We start from the raw sequence: 16,817 nt of genomic DNA, 5'->3' as shown, positions 1-16,817 counted from the left end.
GCAAACATTGCCACGCCCGGGCGCTAGTTGCATTGCGCCCCATTAGCGCCCTCTTAAGGCGCTAACGGGAGGCGCAAGCAACTGAATTTTTCCCCCTATATGTCTGTCTCTCTCTGTCTCCTCATTGTTCTTTTAAGTTTCACATCTTGTTTCTCCTAAACTCCAAGGCCTAGAAATTCATTACAGCCACTTTTGGGGCGGTAAAGTCGGGCGGCCGCTAAAGTTTGCGCCCGGCGCAAATTCGAGGCCACTTCTCCGATATTCATTAGCTTCGCCCTAAGAGTTTGCTCGAGCGCTAAAACTGGCGATGCACGCCTCTCTTTAGGCGCTAAGCCGGAGGTGCTGAGCGAGAGCGCCGAGGCCGGGCGCAGCGCAGGTGCGGCCATTTCTTGATTGACAGCAGACACCCTGGCGCCAGCCAGCTCTTAAGGGGGAAGGGTCGACTTGGTCTGCTGCCACGCCCTGGATAGTGGAGCCCTGCAGCTAGGCCTGAACACTGCTGCTGGACCCAAATAGCGCCTGAAACCATGGAGAAGGCCCGTGAACGAGCGCAGCGCTTCTCAGAGCTTGATCTGAGGGTGCTGGTTGGTGCTGTGGAGAAGAGACGCCATATTTTGTTTCCGGACAATGGCAGGAAGCCGCCGGCCCGCGTCTACCGGAGAGCCTGGAGGCATGTCGCCACCAAGGTGTCATCCAACAGCGAGGTCCCCAGGAGCGGTGTCCAATGCCGCAAAAAGCTAAATGACCTCGCCAGGATTGTCAGGGTGAGTACCCTTTCCAGTGTCCTCCTCATCCTTGCATGTGCACCTCACATTATGGGCAAAGGGACCTGAAAGCCCTAATGGCCAGCCCTCATGCAGCAGCTATGGGACACTCATGAACATCAATTGCACATTGTGCACTTAACACACTGGCCAGGCTATTCGACCATGGGAGGCAGTGCACACAAGATCAGGGCTACAAACTGGCCAGGCTATTCGACCATGGGAGGCAGTGCACACAAGATCAGGGCTACACACTGTACTTAGAGGCCGTCCTTTCTCTTGCGGGCCAAGCTGGCCAATAATAAGAGGAGCCGGACCCCAGATCCAGCCGCTCACCGAGCTGCAACATCGCGTGGAGCGCATCATGGGTGCCCGGGTGATTGGCCCCGTTGCATCTGGAGATGCCGACCCTGTTCTGGGCACCAATGGTAAGGACATCACCTTTTGGACCTCTCTCGTCCCACTTGCGCATCAGATCTACATCCTTTGCCACTGTCCGACCAATGCGCTGAATGCCACCACTCATGCATCCCTCGCTGACCCCCTCTCCTCACTCTAAAGCTACTCTTGTGCCTTCCTGCTTTCAGATGGTGAGGAGGAGGTCCCTGAAGTTGCCAGTGACAGCTCCTCAGAAGAGGAGGAGGAGGAGGAGCAAGAGGAAGGCGGCCCATCAGGGGAACCCTCAGCCGCGGCAACCCATGCCAATGTAGGGGACACGTCTTCCCTGGAGGGGAGCATGGGGGAAGTGTCGGAGGGGAGGGTAGCTCCTGGGACCAGCGGCCTGCAGAAACGCGGGAGGGGGGTGGAAGCTTAGCGACCTTCTCCCCAGAGGGGGGAAGGGTCGGAGGGGAGTCCAATTGCTGGGCCCAGCGGCGTCCAGCAACGCAGGAAGGGTCGGCCAGCTCGGCGGCCTTCTCCCCAGAGGGAGAGTCCGGCCTCCAGTCCGGAGACGGCCAACGCCGAGGAGATGCGCCGCCTCGAGGACTTGTCCACGGACTCGGAGCGCCGGCACACGGAGCTCATGGGGGTAGTGGCACGGTTGCCTGAGGCCATCGAGTCCCTGTCTCGTAGTGTGACCGAGTTCGGGGCCTCACAGGCCACCAGTCGGGCGGAATTCGGGCAGCTCAAGCAGCGAGTGGCCAGGTGATCAGTGGTGCCGTCCAGTCACTGGGTGCTCTGATGCGGTCACTGAACAGGTCAACACGGGCACTCACTGCTGCCACACTCGCTGTGTCAGCCAGGCATCGCCAGGGCACCCGGCGCGCTGCAGCAGCACAGCGGTCTGTCCCTCGGCAGATTGGTGCGCATGCTGCAGTGCTGGCCCGGCCGAGTGCCAGTGTCTCAGGCGACCAGCGAGCGCCTGCCATCCGCCAGCTTGCCCCCATTCCTCCAGCCGCCACTGCCACTCCCCCAGTGGAGCTGCCAGGAGCTGCTGCAGCGACTGATGCTGGCCAGCCACAGCTGCAGCATTCACCAGCCGGCCCCTCGCCGGCCAGACCTCGTCTAGGCCGACCCCCAAGGGCATCTGCCGTCACGACATGTGCCCCTCAGGAGCCTGCCCCCAGCCTTGCAGCAGCCAATGGCCTCACTTTGAGGAGGAGCAGCAGGGCGTGCAGGGGCCGGCAAAGTTTGCAGAAGGCATCGCCCTCGCGGGCCACTAAGTAGAGGGTGTGTCCAAATGTTGTGTTTTCTGGAATGTGTGTTTTGTGAAGGCCGAGGATGAAGGCCATTTTTGTTTACATCTTTTGTTAATGCTCCCCAGGTTGTGGGAGTGAGTCATGTGTGTGAGTGTTTTTTGGGGGTTTCGTCTGTTTTTGGTTTTCATGTGGGAAGGGCCCTGAGTTTGTACAATAAACCATTTTATTTATTCACATTGTCCATGTTTGATCTTTGAAGTGTTTGTTGCCTTAACCGGCTGAGGGCTTGCGGAGCGGCTGCAATCATGTTCTTTCATTGGCACAAGCCATTCCCTGACAGGGGGCCTAGAAGTGACGGTCAATAAGCCGCCGACGGGCGGCCCTTGGACCTTCTGCCTCCCTCCTGGGCTGGTACTCCTCGTCCTCCTCCTCCTCCTGCTCCTCCTCCTGAGGTGGTGGTGCCTGAGTCCTGCGGATAGCCAGGTTGTGCAGCATGCAGCAAACGACGACGAATTGGGAGACTCGCTCCTGCGAATACTGGAGGGCTCCGCCGGAGCGATCCAGACAGCGGAACCGATGCTTGAGGACGCCGATTGTTTGTTCTATGATGTTCCTAGTCGCTTGATGGCTCTCGTTGTATGCCTCTTCAGCAGGGGTCGTGGGCGCGCGGAGCGGGGTCATGAGCCAGGTACACAAAGGATAGCCTTTGTCCCCGATAAGCCATCCTCTTGGGTGAGGCTGTGCCTGGAACGTGTCAGCCACAGTTGTCTGTCGCAGGATAAAGGCATCGTGGCTGCTGCCTGGAAAGCGGGCATTGACAGCTAGGATGCGCTGCCTGTGGTCACACACCAGCTGTACGTTGAGGGAATGGTAGCCCTTCCGGTTGCGGTAATCCTCAGCATGCTCCAGAGGTGCCCGCAAAGCCACATGCGTGCAGTCAATGGCGCCCTGCACCATGGGGAAGCCCGCTATTCTTGCAAATCCCACTGCACGCTGCTGCTGCTTCTCCAGGGTCATGGGGAAGGAGATGAATTGACGTCTCCTTCTGAAAAGGGCATTGGTCACCTGGCGGATGCAGCAATGCACGGCGAACTGGGAGATGTTAGCGATGTCCCCAGCAGCGGATTGGAAGGAGCCGGTGGCATAGAAGTTGAGAGCCACCGTCACCTTCACTGCCACCGACAGAGACGTCCTGCGCATCAGCTGTGGACGCAGATCTCTGTGCAGCAGCTGGCAGATGTCTGCAACCACCTCCCTTCTGAATCGCAGCCTCCTAACACACTGCGCGGCAGACATGGTCAGATAGGAGGACTGCTGGCGGTATACCCTGGGTGGGTAAGGCCTCACTTGGCGACACCTGTTGCCCCCTCTGCGTCTAGCCAGGGCTGCCACTCTCTCACGGCGTCTGTAAGCCCTTCCGGCATAAGGCTGAAACTCAGCGTTGGCACCCAATGCAGCCCCCATTATATGCTGGCAAACACTGAGATCTCAATGAAGGCAAAGATAATTGCTAAGCTCTGGCCTGAGCCAAAAATACCTGTCCTAGTGTTGGGCCAAAGCAGTAAGCTCTCCTCCTTGGTCTCTCTCCAAAAAACCATTGCACAAGAGTGAATGCTGCAAAATGGCTGGCCTTTATAGTGCAGGGTAAGTGCCCTTTAATTTGCGCTCCCCGCGGCCCGCCTCGGCTGTGTACCATTCCACTTCACAGTCGTTAGGGCCGCCCGGCGCACAATGGGGCGGCGCGAGTGAAGTTCCGGTTCCGGGCGCACAAAGGCGCCCGGAACCGGAACTTCACTCGCGCCGCCCCATTGTGCGCCGGGCGGCCCTAACGACTGCGTTGCACGACGAAATGACGTCATGATCTGCGCGCGCAGCAGGGCGCGCGCTAAGACTTTGCGCCGGCGCTAAATGTCTACTGAAGTTGGGGCGAGGCGCAGATCGCGCTGCGCCCGGGCGCTAAGCGCCTAGCGCTCGAGATCTACTCCTCCTAAGGCGCTAACGGCTGGCGCGCCCAACTGAATTTCTAGGCCCAAATACATAATTTTGTATTCTCTTCCTCCTTGTATCCCCTGTTCAAATCAAGGCTGATCACAAAAGTATCCTGTTCTTAAGTCATGAGTAAATATGCTATAATAACAACAGAAAATGCTGGAAAAACTCAGCAGGCCAGGCAACATCCGTGGAGAGAATATAGAGTCAATGTTTCGGGTCAAAATCCTTTGACAAGACTAAAGAGGCACAGGGAATGAAATAGATTAAGAGGCCTGGCAGAATGGGAGACAGCTGCCATGTGGGAGAGAGAAAAAAAAAGAAAGGGGGGGGAAAAACCAAAACAAAGGTATGGATAAAAAAATACAAGTAAAACTGTAATAGGGGCCGAGGTTATGATCTGAAATTGTTGAACTCGATATTGAGTCCGGAAGGCTGTAAAGTGCCTAATCAGAAGATGAGGTGCTGTTCCTCGAGTTTACATTGAGCTTCCGTGGAACAATGCAAGAGGCCGAGGACGGTGAGGTCCGAGTGGGAATGGAGCGGTGAATTGAAGTGACAGGCGACCGGAAGCTCCGGGTCACCCTTACAGACTGAACGGAGGTGTTCCGCAAAGCGGTCACCCAATCTGTGTTTGGTCTCCCCAATGTAGAGGAGACCGCATCGTGAGCAGCGAATACAGTATACTAGATTGCAAGAAGTACAAGTAAATCGCTGTTTCACCTGGAAGGGGTGTTTGGGGCCCTGGACAGTGGGAAGGGGGGAGGTATAAGGGCAGGTGTTACATCTCCTGCGCTTGCATGGGAAGGTGCCAGGCGAAGGGGAAGGGGTGCTGGGGGTGATAGAGGAGTGGACTAGGGTGTCTCGGAGGGAGCGGTCCCTACGGAATGCTATATTGCTCGGGTTTGGGATACATTATTATAAGGCACTTTGTCACACCTAGTGATTACTCTACATTTGCCAGTGAATAGCAATTTGTTGGTAATTCTTCACAGGTGTTTCCACAGAATTAAAATTAACATAACCTGTTAAACTGTGATAGAAACATAGAAAAATAGGAGCAGTAGGCCATTCGGCCCTTGGAGCCTGCTCCACCATTCACTATGATCATGGCTGATCCTCTATCTCAATACCATATTCCTGCTCTCTCCCCATACCCCTTGATGCCTTTTGTGTCTAGAAATCTATCTATCTCCTTCTTAAATATATTCAGTGACTTTGTCTCCACAGCCTACTGTGGTAGAGAATTCCACAGGTTCACCACCCTCTGAGTGAAGAAATTTCTCCTCATCTCAGTCCTAACTGTCCTACCCCGTATCCTGAGACTGTGACCATCCTCCCTGCATCCAGTCTGTCTAGCCCTGTCAGAACTTTATACATGATGTAATAAAATATTTGGGGCAGGACTGGGGTGGTGGGATGGCGGGGGGAGGGGTTCAATGATATAATCCAGACAATGGAAAACCCACTTTAATGGAGTAATTATTCATTGGGTTACCAATTTGCCTTCCTATATAGCGGGGTTGATTTTAACCCTGCGCGCTCAGCAGAATTTTGGTGGGAGGGGATATAAACCTGAGCAGTTTAGTCACCGCTCCGAAGTTGACCTTTTCCCATTGCCTGGGATCTTAGCCTTCAGGGTCCTGCAGGCAGCTGGGACGCCTGCCTAAAGCGCAGCGGGGGGGGGGGTGGTGGTGAAGGGATCATTACTAGTCCTAGCCCTTTTCGGGCTACTCCAGATTAGGCGTATTCCCCAGATGTTCACCTTCAACTAAAGTTAAAGATAGCCGAATTCTATAAGACGCTTAATTGGGTCTTAAGGTTCAGACTATCTCTCCCTAAAGGAAAGGAACATCGTGAAGATGTTAATGTCCTCCGGATAGCACTTTTAATAAGTTTAACTAGACTGTAACCTTCCGGATATTATGAGGGTCCGGAATACCCCCCAGAATTCTGCAACTCCTCACAAAAGAGTGTACAGAAATTGAGTTCGCGAGATTGATACAGAAATACTACTTGAGACAATTCTAAAAATATATAGATTTATTTAAGAGCCGACATACAGTTAACAGCTGTTGATTCAATCGCAACATTAACAGTTCAAAAACAAATAGCTTACATTTCTTATCCTCAGAGATCCTAATTCTCAAATCTTAACTTTGTACATTTTTACATTTCTTATTCTTAATTCTAATCCAGGATATCCACCAAAATCAAATACCTTGATTACCCGAGACTCAAGAGTTGTAGGCTTACAGAGTGGTTCTGAAGCCGAGAATCGCTTGCCTCTTCCCAGCGACTTCTGACTTTCTATTCTGAAAAGGCTGTATTTTATACCTTTTTTTAGTGGTTTATCCTTTGAAGTTTTCTGCCGATGTAAGCTAATTATCTCTAAGTCATCCTCTGTTGACTTTTTTCTATTCTTACTGTCAATTTAGCTGTTAACTTTTAGAATCCTGTCTCTGTGTTTAGGTGTTTCAAAAACATATCATAAAATGGTTATTACAGATTTATCTCTTTGATGCCATTCTCACGAAGATCTTTCATTCAATTCTTAATATTGGCTTAACTGGTTATTAGCAGACGTTGCGACTCCGTGGTGTTCCAAGTTCAATACAAAAGCCATGTGATTGCTTGGTGCATCTATTGAAGTCATATCTTCAAAGTGTTCTGTTGGTATCATATTTACTACATGTAAATTAAAAACACTTCATTCAACTAGGGTGTTTCATGCATTTCTAGCTATCTCAATTGGTTGTACATATAATCTTATGTTTCCTGTCTTTCATTTGATGTTACTTTTACGAAGGCACATGGTTTTTTAATATTCTGTGTTTCTGTTTCCCTGAGTGTTAGTTTTTAACACTTTACTTGGGTCATTCCATTGTTTTTCTCCCAAACTCCAGACCTTCTGGAAGCGCCAAACTGCTATTTCAATAGGGCCATTGTTTTAGTATTTTAAACCAATTCCCATTTCAAAAGCCTGTGTGGCTTTTACAGCTTGTGTTATCAAACCAGCCCATCTCAGAAGCCTGTTTTGACACAGCTTGTGTTGCCGAGGCTTTCCAGACTTTTAAACCCAGTATATCATGTACAGGAAATTTTGGTTTATCCGGAGGTTGGATGTCTGGAATACTCGATCTAACGGCAAAAATCAGGAGCCATTTTCTATAAGTTTTTTTAGTTCTCGTTCTTTTTTTTTCCCAGTCAGGCACTGCAAGGTCTGTAGCTATAGCAACAGCTTCAGCTAGAGACGCTTGCAGCTGCAGCCGACTCTTTAGAAGCTGTTGCTAAGCAACAGTGTTTGTTGTCAGATACGGAGATGAAAACCTCCGTATGCTTCAACATTAACTTTATATGTCCGACAGTTTTGATAGATCGGCAACACGCCGGTCCCGTCGGTGCCGGATGTCACAAAGTTTCCTGTACTAATAAAATCAGAAATCTGTTCCTATGATGGTGTATATCTTGGAATATGGCTTATTCCATCACAGTGGGAGGGGGGGTAGGGGGAGGGGGAGGGGGAGGGCTGATGGTCCTACTGTGTCATTGGGACCCCAATTGCATTTTAACCTGGGTCCAAGCAGGAAAATCGCCACGGCTTTCCAGCCAGGTGAAAGCAGGCCAGCAGCTGCCGGGAAGGACGAAGAGGCCTTTCCTTCATGGGGCCAGGAGGAGCAGGAGTCCTTCTCCGGGCCCCACAGGGAAAACCGTGACCTCCCCTGCCCCAGACCCCTCTCCCACGGGGCATCCCGAAACCCGCCCTCCATGATTCTTACCTGGAAGCTGGTGGGCCGCCAAGGGCGCCCGACCTTTGGTAGCCGGCAACCACTGTGCAACCTCTTCCCGTCCCTTTTGGGTGGGAAGTGCACTGGCAGCATTTAGATGGTTACAATCACCGGAGGCTTCCTGCGGCCACTGGTCGGTTGTAGATTAACTCTGAGTTAAACCTCCCCCCAACACCAATTGCTTATATAAAGTATGCTATCTAATTATGTCAGACTTGGCAGGTAGTCAAAGGCATCCCCGCCAGGCCAACCTAGTGGGAAGAGGAGCCGGGACTAGAAGAGCCACAAATATAGAAACATAGAAGATAGGAGCAGGAGTAGGCCATTCGGCCCCTCGAACCTGCTCCGCCCTTCAATGCAATCATGGCTGATCATCCAAATTCAGTACCCGGTCCCTGCCCTCTCCCCATACCCCTTGATCCCTTTAGCATTAAGAAATATATCCAACTCCTTCTTGAATATATTTAATGTATTGGCCTCTACTGCCTTCTGTGGTAGAGAATTCCACAGGTTCACCACTCTCTGGGTGAAGAAATTCCTCCTAATTTCTGTCCTAAATGGCTTACCCCTTATCCTTAGACTTTGACCCCTGGTTCTGGACTCCCCGACCATCGGGAACATCCTTCCTGCATCTAGTCTGTCCAGTCCTGTCAGAATGTTATAAGTTTCAATGAGATCCCCTCTCATTCTTCTAAACTCCAGCGGGTATAAGCCCAATTGACCCAATCTCTCCTCATACATCATTCCTGCCATCCCAGGTATCAGTCTGGTGAATCTTCGCTGAACTATAGTTTGTGCATTTACTTTCTCTTGTTCCTCCGTGCCCCACAAGGAAAGTTTAGGCCTCCCCTTATCCGGGCTCTCCCCCCCCCCCCCTCCAGATCACGAGGCTCTCCCGAATCTCCTCCCAACCACTTGCCCGAGTGCCGGGGATCATTCCTTCTGGCGGCAGCCTCATGCCACCCGACTTCCTGCTTCTGCCTGCCAGCCAGGTGCAGCTTCAGGCTGGGTTCAGGTGGGAGACTGATGGAGACTCACACAGGTAAGGCCTGGTCTCCCAGGTCTCACGCTGCTGAGGTCCAGGCGGTTTCTCACCCGCCCTGGCCCCCCACCCCACCCGACTCCTGCCTGAGTTAAAATCGGGGCTACAGTATCTGTAATTCTCCTGGGGATTAGGGAAATGGTTTATTACCAAGAAGCATTGATTTCAGTTGGACATAATTGGCCCATTGGACAATGCTTGGTGCTTGTAGTGCAGCTGCACGCCAGGTGCCAGCATCCTGCATCACGGAGTACTTCGATCTGCTCGGCCCCTGGTGGGCACGGCACATCATTATACCAGGCCAGGTGCCAGCGTCCTGCATTACGGAGTACTTTGACCTGCTCGGCCCCTGGTGGGCACGGCACATCATTATACCACACTGAGGTGCCAGCGTCCTGCATCACGGAGTACTTCAACCTGCTCGGCCCCTGGTGGGCACGGCACATCATTATACCAGGCCAGGTGCCAGCGTCCTGCATTACGGAGTACTTCAACCTGCTCGGCCCCTGGTGGGCACGGCACATCATTATACCACACCAGGTGCCAGCGTCCTGCATCACGGAGTACTTCAACCTGCTCGGCCCCTGGTGGGCACGGCACATCATTATACCAGGCCAGGTGCCAGTGGCACTGAGACACAACGCAATTGCTGTGTGCTATGTTCTTGCAGGCCCCCAAAAACATACAAGTTAGGACTAGGCCATATAATGTGGTCTGACCCAAGATCAGCCCGCAGACACTCAGCGCCCATATATAACGAGTGCTTCATGGATGCCCTCCTCATGCTGGGTCTTTGCTGTTAAAGTGGCCTCCATTTATTGGACTTGTTGCGGGTAGCAGCTGCCTTTGTCTCCACCTGTTTCATTGCTGCTTTGTCAGAACCACACTGAGGGCTTCTTAAAGGTGCTATTTGCGTCCATAGAAACATAGAAGATAGGAGCAGGAGTAGGCCATTCGGCCCCTCGAGCCTGCTCCGCCCTTCAATGCAATCATGGCTGATCATCCAAATTCAGTACCCGGTCCCTGCCCTCTCCCCATACCCCTTGATCCCTTTAGCATTAAGAAATATATCCAACTCCTTCTTGAATATATTTAATGTATTGGCCTCTACTGCCTTCTGTGGTAGAGAATTCCACAGGTTCACCACTCTCTGGGTGAAGAAATTCCTCCTAATTTCTGTCCTAAATGGCTTACCCCTTATCCTTAGACTTTGACCCCTGGTTCTGGACTCCCCGACCATCGGGAACATCCTTCCTGCATCTAGTCTGTCCAGTCCTGTCAGAATGTTATAAGTTTCAATGAGATCCCCTCTCATTCTTCTAAACTCCAGCGAGTATAAGCCCAATTGACCCAATCTCTCCTCATACATCATTCCTGCCATCCCAGGTATCAGTCTGGTGAATCTTCGCTGAACTATAGTTTGTGCATTTACTTTCTCTTGTTCCTCCGTGCCCCACAAGGAAAGTTTAGGCCTCCCCTTATCCGGGCTCTCCCCCCCACCCCCCTCCAGATCACGAGGCTCTCCCGAATCTCCTCCCAACCACTTGCCCGAGTGCCGGGGATCATTCCTTCTGGCGGCAGCCTCATGCCACCCGACTTCCTGCTTCTGCCCGCCAGCCAGGTGCAGCTTCAGGCTGGGTTCAGGTGGGAGACTGATGGGGACTCACACAGGTAAGGCCTGGTCTCCCAGGTCTCACGCTGCTGAGGTCCAGGTGGTTTCTCACCCGCCCTGGCCCCCCACCCCACCCGACTCCTGCCTGAGTTAAAATCGGGGCTACAGTATCTGTAATTCTCCTGGGGATTAGGGAAATGGTTTATTACCAAGAAGCATTGATTTCAGTTGGACATAATTGGCCCATTGGACAATGCTTGGTGCTTGTAGTGCAGCTGCACGCCAGGTGCCAGCATCCTGCATCACGGAGTACTTCGATCTGCTCGGCCCCTGGTGGGCACGGCACATCATTATACCAGGCCAGGTGCCAGCGTCCTGCATTACGGAGTACTTTGACCTGCTCGGCCCCTGGTGGGCACGGCACATCATTATACCACACTGAGGTGCCAGCGTCCTGCATCACGGAGTACTTCAACCTGCTCGGCCCCTGGTGGGCACGGCACATCATTATACCAGGCCAGGTGCCAGCGTCCTGCATTACGGAGTACTTTGACCTGCTCGGCCCCTGGTGGGCACGGCCCATCATTATACCACACCAGGTGCCAGCGTCCTGCATCACGGAGTACTTCAACCTGCTCGGCCCCTGGTGGGCACGGCACATCATTATACCACACCAGGTGCCAGCGTCCTGCATCACGGAGTACTTCAACCTGCTCGGCCCCTGGTGGGCACGGCACATCATTATACCAGGCCAGGTGCCAGTGGCACTGAGACACAACGCAATTGCTGTGTGCTATGTTCTTGCAGGCCCCCAAAAACATACAAGTTAGGACTAGGCCATATAATGTGGTCTGACCCAAGGTCAGCCCGCAGACACTCAGCGCCCATATATAACGAGTGCTTCATGGATGCCCTCCTCATGCTGGGTCTTTGCTGTTAAAGTGGCCTCCATTTATTGGACTTGTTGCGGGTAGCAGCTGCCTTTGTCTCCACCTGTTTCATTGCTGCTTTGTCAGAACCACACTGAGGGCTTCTTAAAGGTGCTATTTGCGTCCATAGAAACATAGAAGATAGGAGCAGGAGTAGGCCATTCGGCCCCTCGAGCCTGCTCTGCCATTCAATGCGATCATGGCTGATCATTCAAATTCAGTACCCTGTCCCTGCTTTCTCCCCATATCCCTTGATCCCCTTAGCCTTAAGAAATATATCTAACTCCTTCTTGAATATATTTAATGAATTGGCCTCAACTGTCTTCTGTGGAAGAGAATTCCACAGGTTCACCACTCTCTGGGTGAAGAAATTCCTCCTCATCTCTGTCCTAAATGGCTTACCCCTTATCCTTAAACTGTGACCCCTGGTTCTGGACTCCCCCGCCATCGGGAACAGCCTTCCTGCATCTAGTCTGTCTAGTCCTGTTAGAATTTTATTTTACATCATTGTGGCTTACCTATATAGGAGGTATCGGTATGTGCTACATTTTAGGGTGTTTACCATAGATATTTTCCTCGGAATCAATCTCACTGGCCGCTCCCATAAGCAAATCTCACATCCCCTATGAACCAGAGTATCTAGGTAAATGTAGGGATATCCAGAGGTCAAACAGAGAATCCTTAGCACTGCACGATGGCTTACTGGAATATATTGCGCATCAACATGTGATTTCCTTATCTTTGGTAGCAACGGAATAACATTCTATCAGACCATGGCTCCGACTATAACCACTGGACAAACTTATTGAACACAACAGGTTAAAAAAAAATACTTAAAAGAGTAGGAGAGGTGTCCTGGCTAATATTCTTCCTGCAACCAGCAATAAATTAATCCAGCTAAACAGAGCTTTAATAATAATGAGGTTAATTTTGTTTAAAAAAAATATTTTGATTGCAAAGTACCCAAGCTTAAGTCGAGCACTTTCCTCACCTTCACAGAGTCCATCTACATTCTCAAGAGACGCCAGCTGAAATTCTTCCAGGTCCTCTGATAGCAATAGTTCCTTAATAGACATTGAAGTGATGCCACAAAGAAGTATAGATTTATTCATATGCTGTCTGTCGGACCTTGGGCCGCATAATTTGGCTCCTTAGCGCCCATTGTTTGGGTGCTATGAGTGCTGCTTTGGTTCCAAAATGGCGTCCGCGGCGCGCGCACCCACGTTTGGTGTGGGCCGAGCCGGGCGCCATCTTGGGTAGGGCGTCAGCGCGGGCGCAGGGAGCATGCACTGACAGTAAGCAGAGTAGGCAGATCGTGAATTTAATCAGCGAGCAACGCCGATTTGACGTCTGCGCTGCCATTTTGGTGCTCAGCGCTCCAGCTAACGCCCCCTGCTTAAGCTCGCACAGCTGAACACATGTTCAGCAGCAGCAAGGACCCCCCACCAATGCTATTTAAAAGGATCATCGACTACTTACAGGTTAGTTGTTGATTGATTTCTATTGGCTGTTGCTGCACTTGTAGAAGTGTTTGGTGGTTTCTAGAGTTTTTTAAAGTTGCTAAAGTCTGTAAGGAGTGATTTGACAGGTGCTGAAGGACTTTGTCTTGACTTTAAGGATTCTGCACAAACCACTTGCTCCAATGGGGGCAGTAGTAGGTATTCCACTTGGCCTACAGCATGACGGGCAGAATGAGCAGAGGCGACACAGAGCAGGACAAGCTGCTGGAAGAGCAAGGGGGAAGAGGAGGAGGGGGGGTGAAGGGCTCTCAGCAGGAGGCCATATCCGTCCAGGGTGTTCAGGGAGCAATGCTCCTACCTGAACCTCAGCGAGGAACAGTGTGTGAGACGTCTGTGCTTCACCAAGGAGGTCCTCACTGAAATCTGCCACCTGCTGCAGCCACAACTGCAACCTCAGAGCAGGGCGAGGACCGCATTGCCAGTGGCTGTGAAGGTCACAGTGGCCATGAACCTTTATGTGTCGGGCTCCTTCCAGGCTGGAGCAGGAGATATTCGCAACATCTCCCAGTTTGCCGTGCACTGTTACATAAGGGAGGTAACTGAGGCTCTGTAATCCAAGAGAGCTGAATACATTTCATTCTCTCTGGCCAGAGAACAACAGGCAGACAAAGAAAGCGGCTTCACAAGGATTCCAGGCTTTCTCATGGTGCAGGATGGCATTGACTGCACGTACAACGCTTTGCGGGCGCCGCATGTAAACTCTTGAGATGTACTCCAACCAAAAGGGATTCTACTCTCTTAATGTGTAGCTGGTGTGCGGCCGCAGGCAGCGAATCATGCCCGGTATCCTGGCAGCAATCATGATGCCTTCGTTCTGCGGCAGTCCGCTGTGCCATCTGCATTTGAGCCTCCACGACAAACCAGAGGGCGGCTACTGGGGGACAAGGGCTATCCGTTAACAACATGGCTCATTACTCCAGTGCGCAACTCACGCACACTTGGGCATCATTCATACAACGAAAGCCATGCTGCCACACAAAATATCATCGAGCAGACCATTGGCGTGCTGAAACAATGCTTCTGCTGCCTAGACCACTCTGGAGAAGCCCTGCAGTACTCGGCAGAGTGGGTGTCGAGGTTTGTGGTGGACAACCTTGCCACCATGAGGACACAGCCCTTGCCACCAGCTATACGGCAACTAGCTCAGGAGAAGGAGGTGCAGGAGGAGGAGGAGAAGGAGGAAGAGGAGGAGGAAGAGAGGAGGCAACCCAAACAGCCCCTTTCTGGCCGGGCTGTCCGTAACCAACTGATCCAGCTGGGATATCAGTAAACGCAACCCAATTCCACATTCACCAACAGTCCCACACCTTCCCTTCCCCCTGTCACTGAACATCATAGCGTCCGCTTGCCCACAATGCAAAATAAAAGCCAACACAAAATAAATATTCCAAACCAAACTTATAAATGAAATCATGCCATATTGCATACAAACATTAACTAATCACCCTTGTGCATTCCCTTAGTGCCTGTGTTCCATGTGCCTTTCCCTGTCCCAGTGCTCCTACGCAGTGCTACCCCAGTGGCTGCAACATGGCTGGTGGAAGGCTGTTGACTTTCAGTGGAGGAGATGGCAGATGGCCTTGCAGGTCTACCTTGAGCAACACTGAACCTAGAAGGCCCAGCTTCGGACTGCACCATCACGGCATGGGTGGCAGCAGTCTGGGCTGGCTGGCTGACAGGCAACAGCAAGGGCACTGGCAGAGTGGCTGTCACTCTGAGAGAGGACAGCAGGTTCATTCTTGACGGAGCCATTGGCACTCCCCCAGGGTAGTGCCTCAGCAACCCTAGTAATCTATTGGAGGACAGATTGCTGGACTGCTGTGACACCTTGCAAGCCCCATTGAACACTGGTAACTGCAGCCACGGTGGCAGCGGTCTGAGCTTGCGTGGCAGCAAGCTGAGTTTGCACGACAGAAGTGTGAGCTTCCACTGTAGCACTCAGACGTTGGGTGGCTTCTGCTTGTGCTGCAGTGGAAACTGAGACATCGGCCATCAGACGCTGCATCCTGGTTGGGTCCCCAAGTGTGCTAACGGAGATGGCTACCACTTCCGTGCTGGAAAGGATGGGCTCCAAGCTCTGCGCAAAGCCTTGACAAAGTGCTGCCCCATCGACGTGCTGATCTGAGTCCTCTGCAGCAGAAATCGTGTGCGACTTTGCCCTCCTCGGAGCGGACACCTACGCTACCCCTTCCCCTGGCCCTGGCGGCATGGCACTCGTGCTTGGCGTCTCACCACATGCAGATCCCGCGTCTAAGCTGTCCGCTAAATTACGCGGAGTGTGAGTATCTGAGCTGGTGGCTGTGAGCGTGAAATCGAGTGACGGTGTTTCTTCATCTTCACTGCCTTCTTCCTCTTCCACCTGTTGCTCTGCCACCACTGCCTGGCCAGGTTGCAGTTCTTGGGTACCTGAAAGGAGAAAGGCACAAGGGTAGGGTGGCGGTGCGGGGAGGGGTACATGCTTACACCATCTGCAGCTTTTAAATAACAAGCCATTGGGGGGAATTTTCACAGGAAGAAACAGGTGGGTTGGAGGCGTTGGGGAAGTGAAAGTTGGAAAAATTTAAAGCCCGACTCCAACCCGCCCACCTTCACATTTCACTCAGGCGGGACTGGGGGCGGGCAGCCAACCTGCTGACAGGAGGCGGGTTGGCAATTTAAATGATAATGAGGCCTGCTGTGCAGGTTTTACTGTAGGCGGCCAGGGATCCCGGGGCTTGGGGTTCCCAATGGGTGCAACGAGGCAGCCTCACCCCCAGGGAGTAATCCCTGTGGACCGGCAGAAGCAGGAGTGCTTCTTCCCGGCCCCCCAAGCTCCACCACCAGTAGCCCACCCACCCCACCGGGGTCGGGCATCGGACCCCCACCCCCAGGGATCGCAACTCCCCCCCCCCCGGGGTCGGGGATCGGACCCCTCCCGGGGATCACAACTCAGTCCCGGGGACAGGGATCGGACCTCCCGGGGACAGGGATCGGCCCCCTCCCGGGGATTGCGACTCAGTCCCGGGGTCGGCGATCGGACCCCTCCCAGGGGATTAGACCCCCCCTCGGGCTTGCCTCCCCCACGGGCTCCAATCATTTAAATTAGTAGGCAGCACAAACATTGTGTGCCGCCTGCATAGGACGCAGCGGGCGTGGGTTAATTGCGCATCGCGATCCCCGGGCCCGTTTTCGGGGGCTATCTAACTTGGCCCCCTCGGTGTGTACAAATTGGCTACAGTGTTTACCAACATAACAACAATGCCCACACTTTAAAAATAATCCATTGGTTATTAAGCACTTTGGGACATCCTGAAGAGATGATAAGTGTGGTGTATGTAACCGTTCCACCTTTAAGAGAACTATTTTAAGAGATGCACTACTTTATCTTGGCTGCTGTATACTGTAATACCGGTGGTGACCACTGGTATATAAGTGCTGTGTAATGATTTATTGGGCAGTTCAGCCTGACCTCCGAATAGTAAAGACCTGTTGAATTTACTCTTGTGGCCTGTGTGCAGTGATTCTTATTAACAATAACTAGAACACACAGACTTAAC

Source organism: Somniosus microcephalus, chromosome 5 (genome assembly GCF_052327205.1).
Source record: "Somniosus microcephalus isolate GS21.2 chromosome 5, FLI_Smic_1.0, whole genome shotgun sequence".
NCBI lineage: Eukaryota > Metazoa > Chordata > Chondrichthyes > Squaliformes > Somniosidae > Somniosus > Somniosus microcephalus.
The sequence above is the reverse complement of the archived record's forward strand: the minus strand, read 5'-3'. Positions refer to the sequence as shown.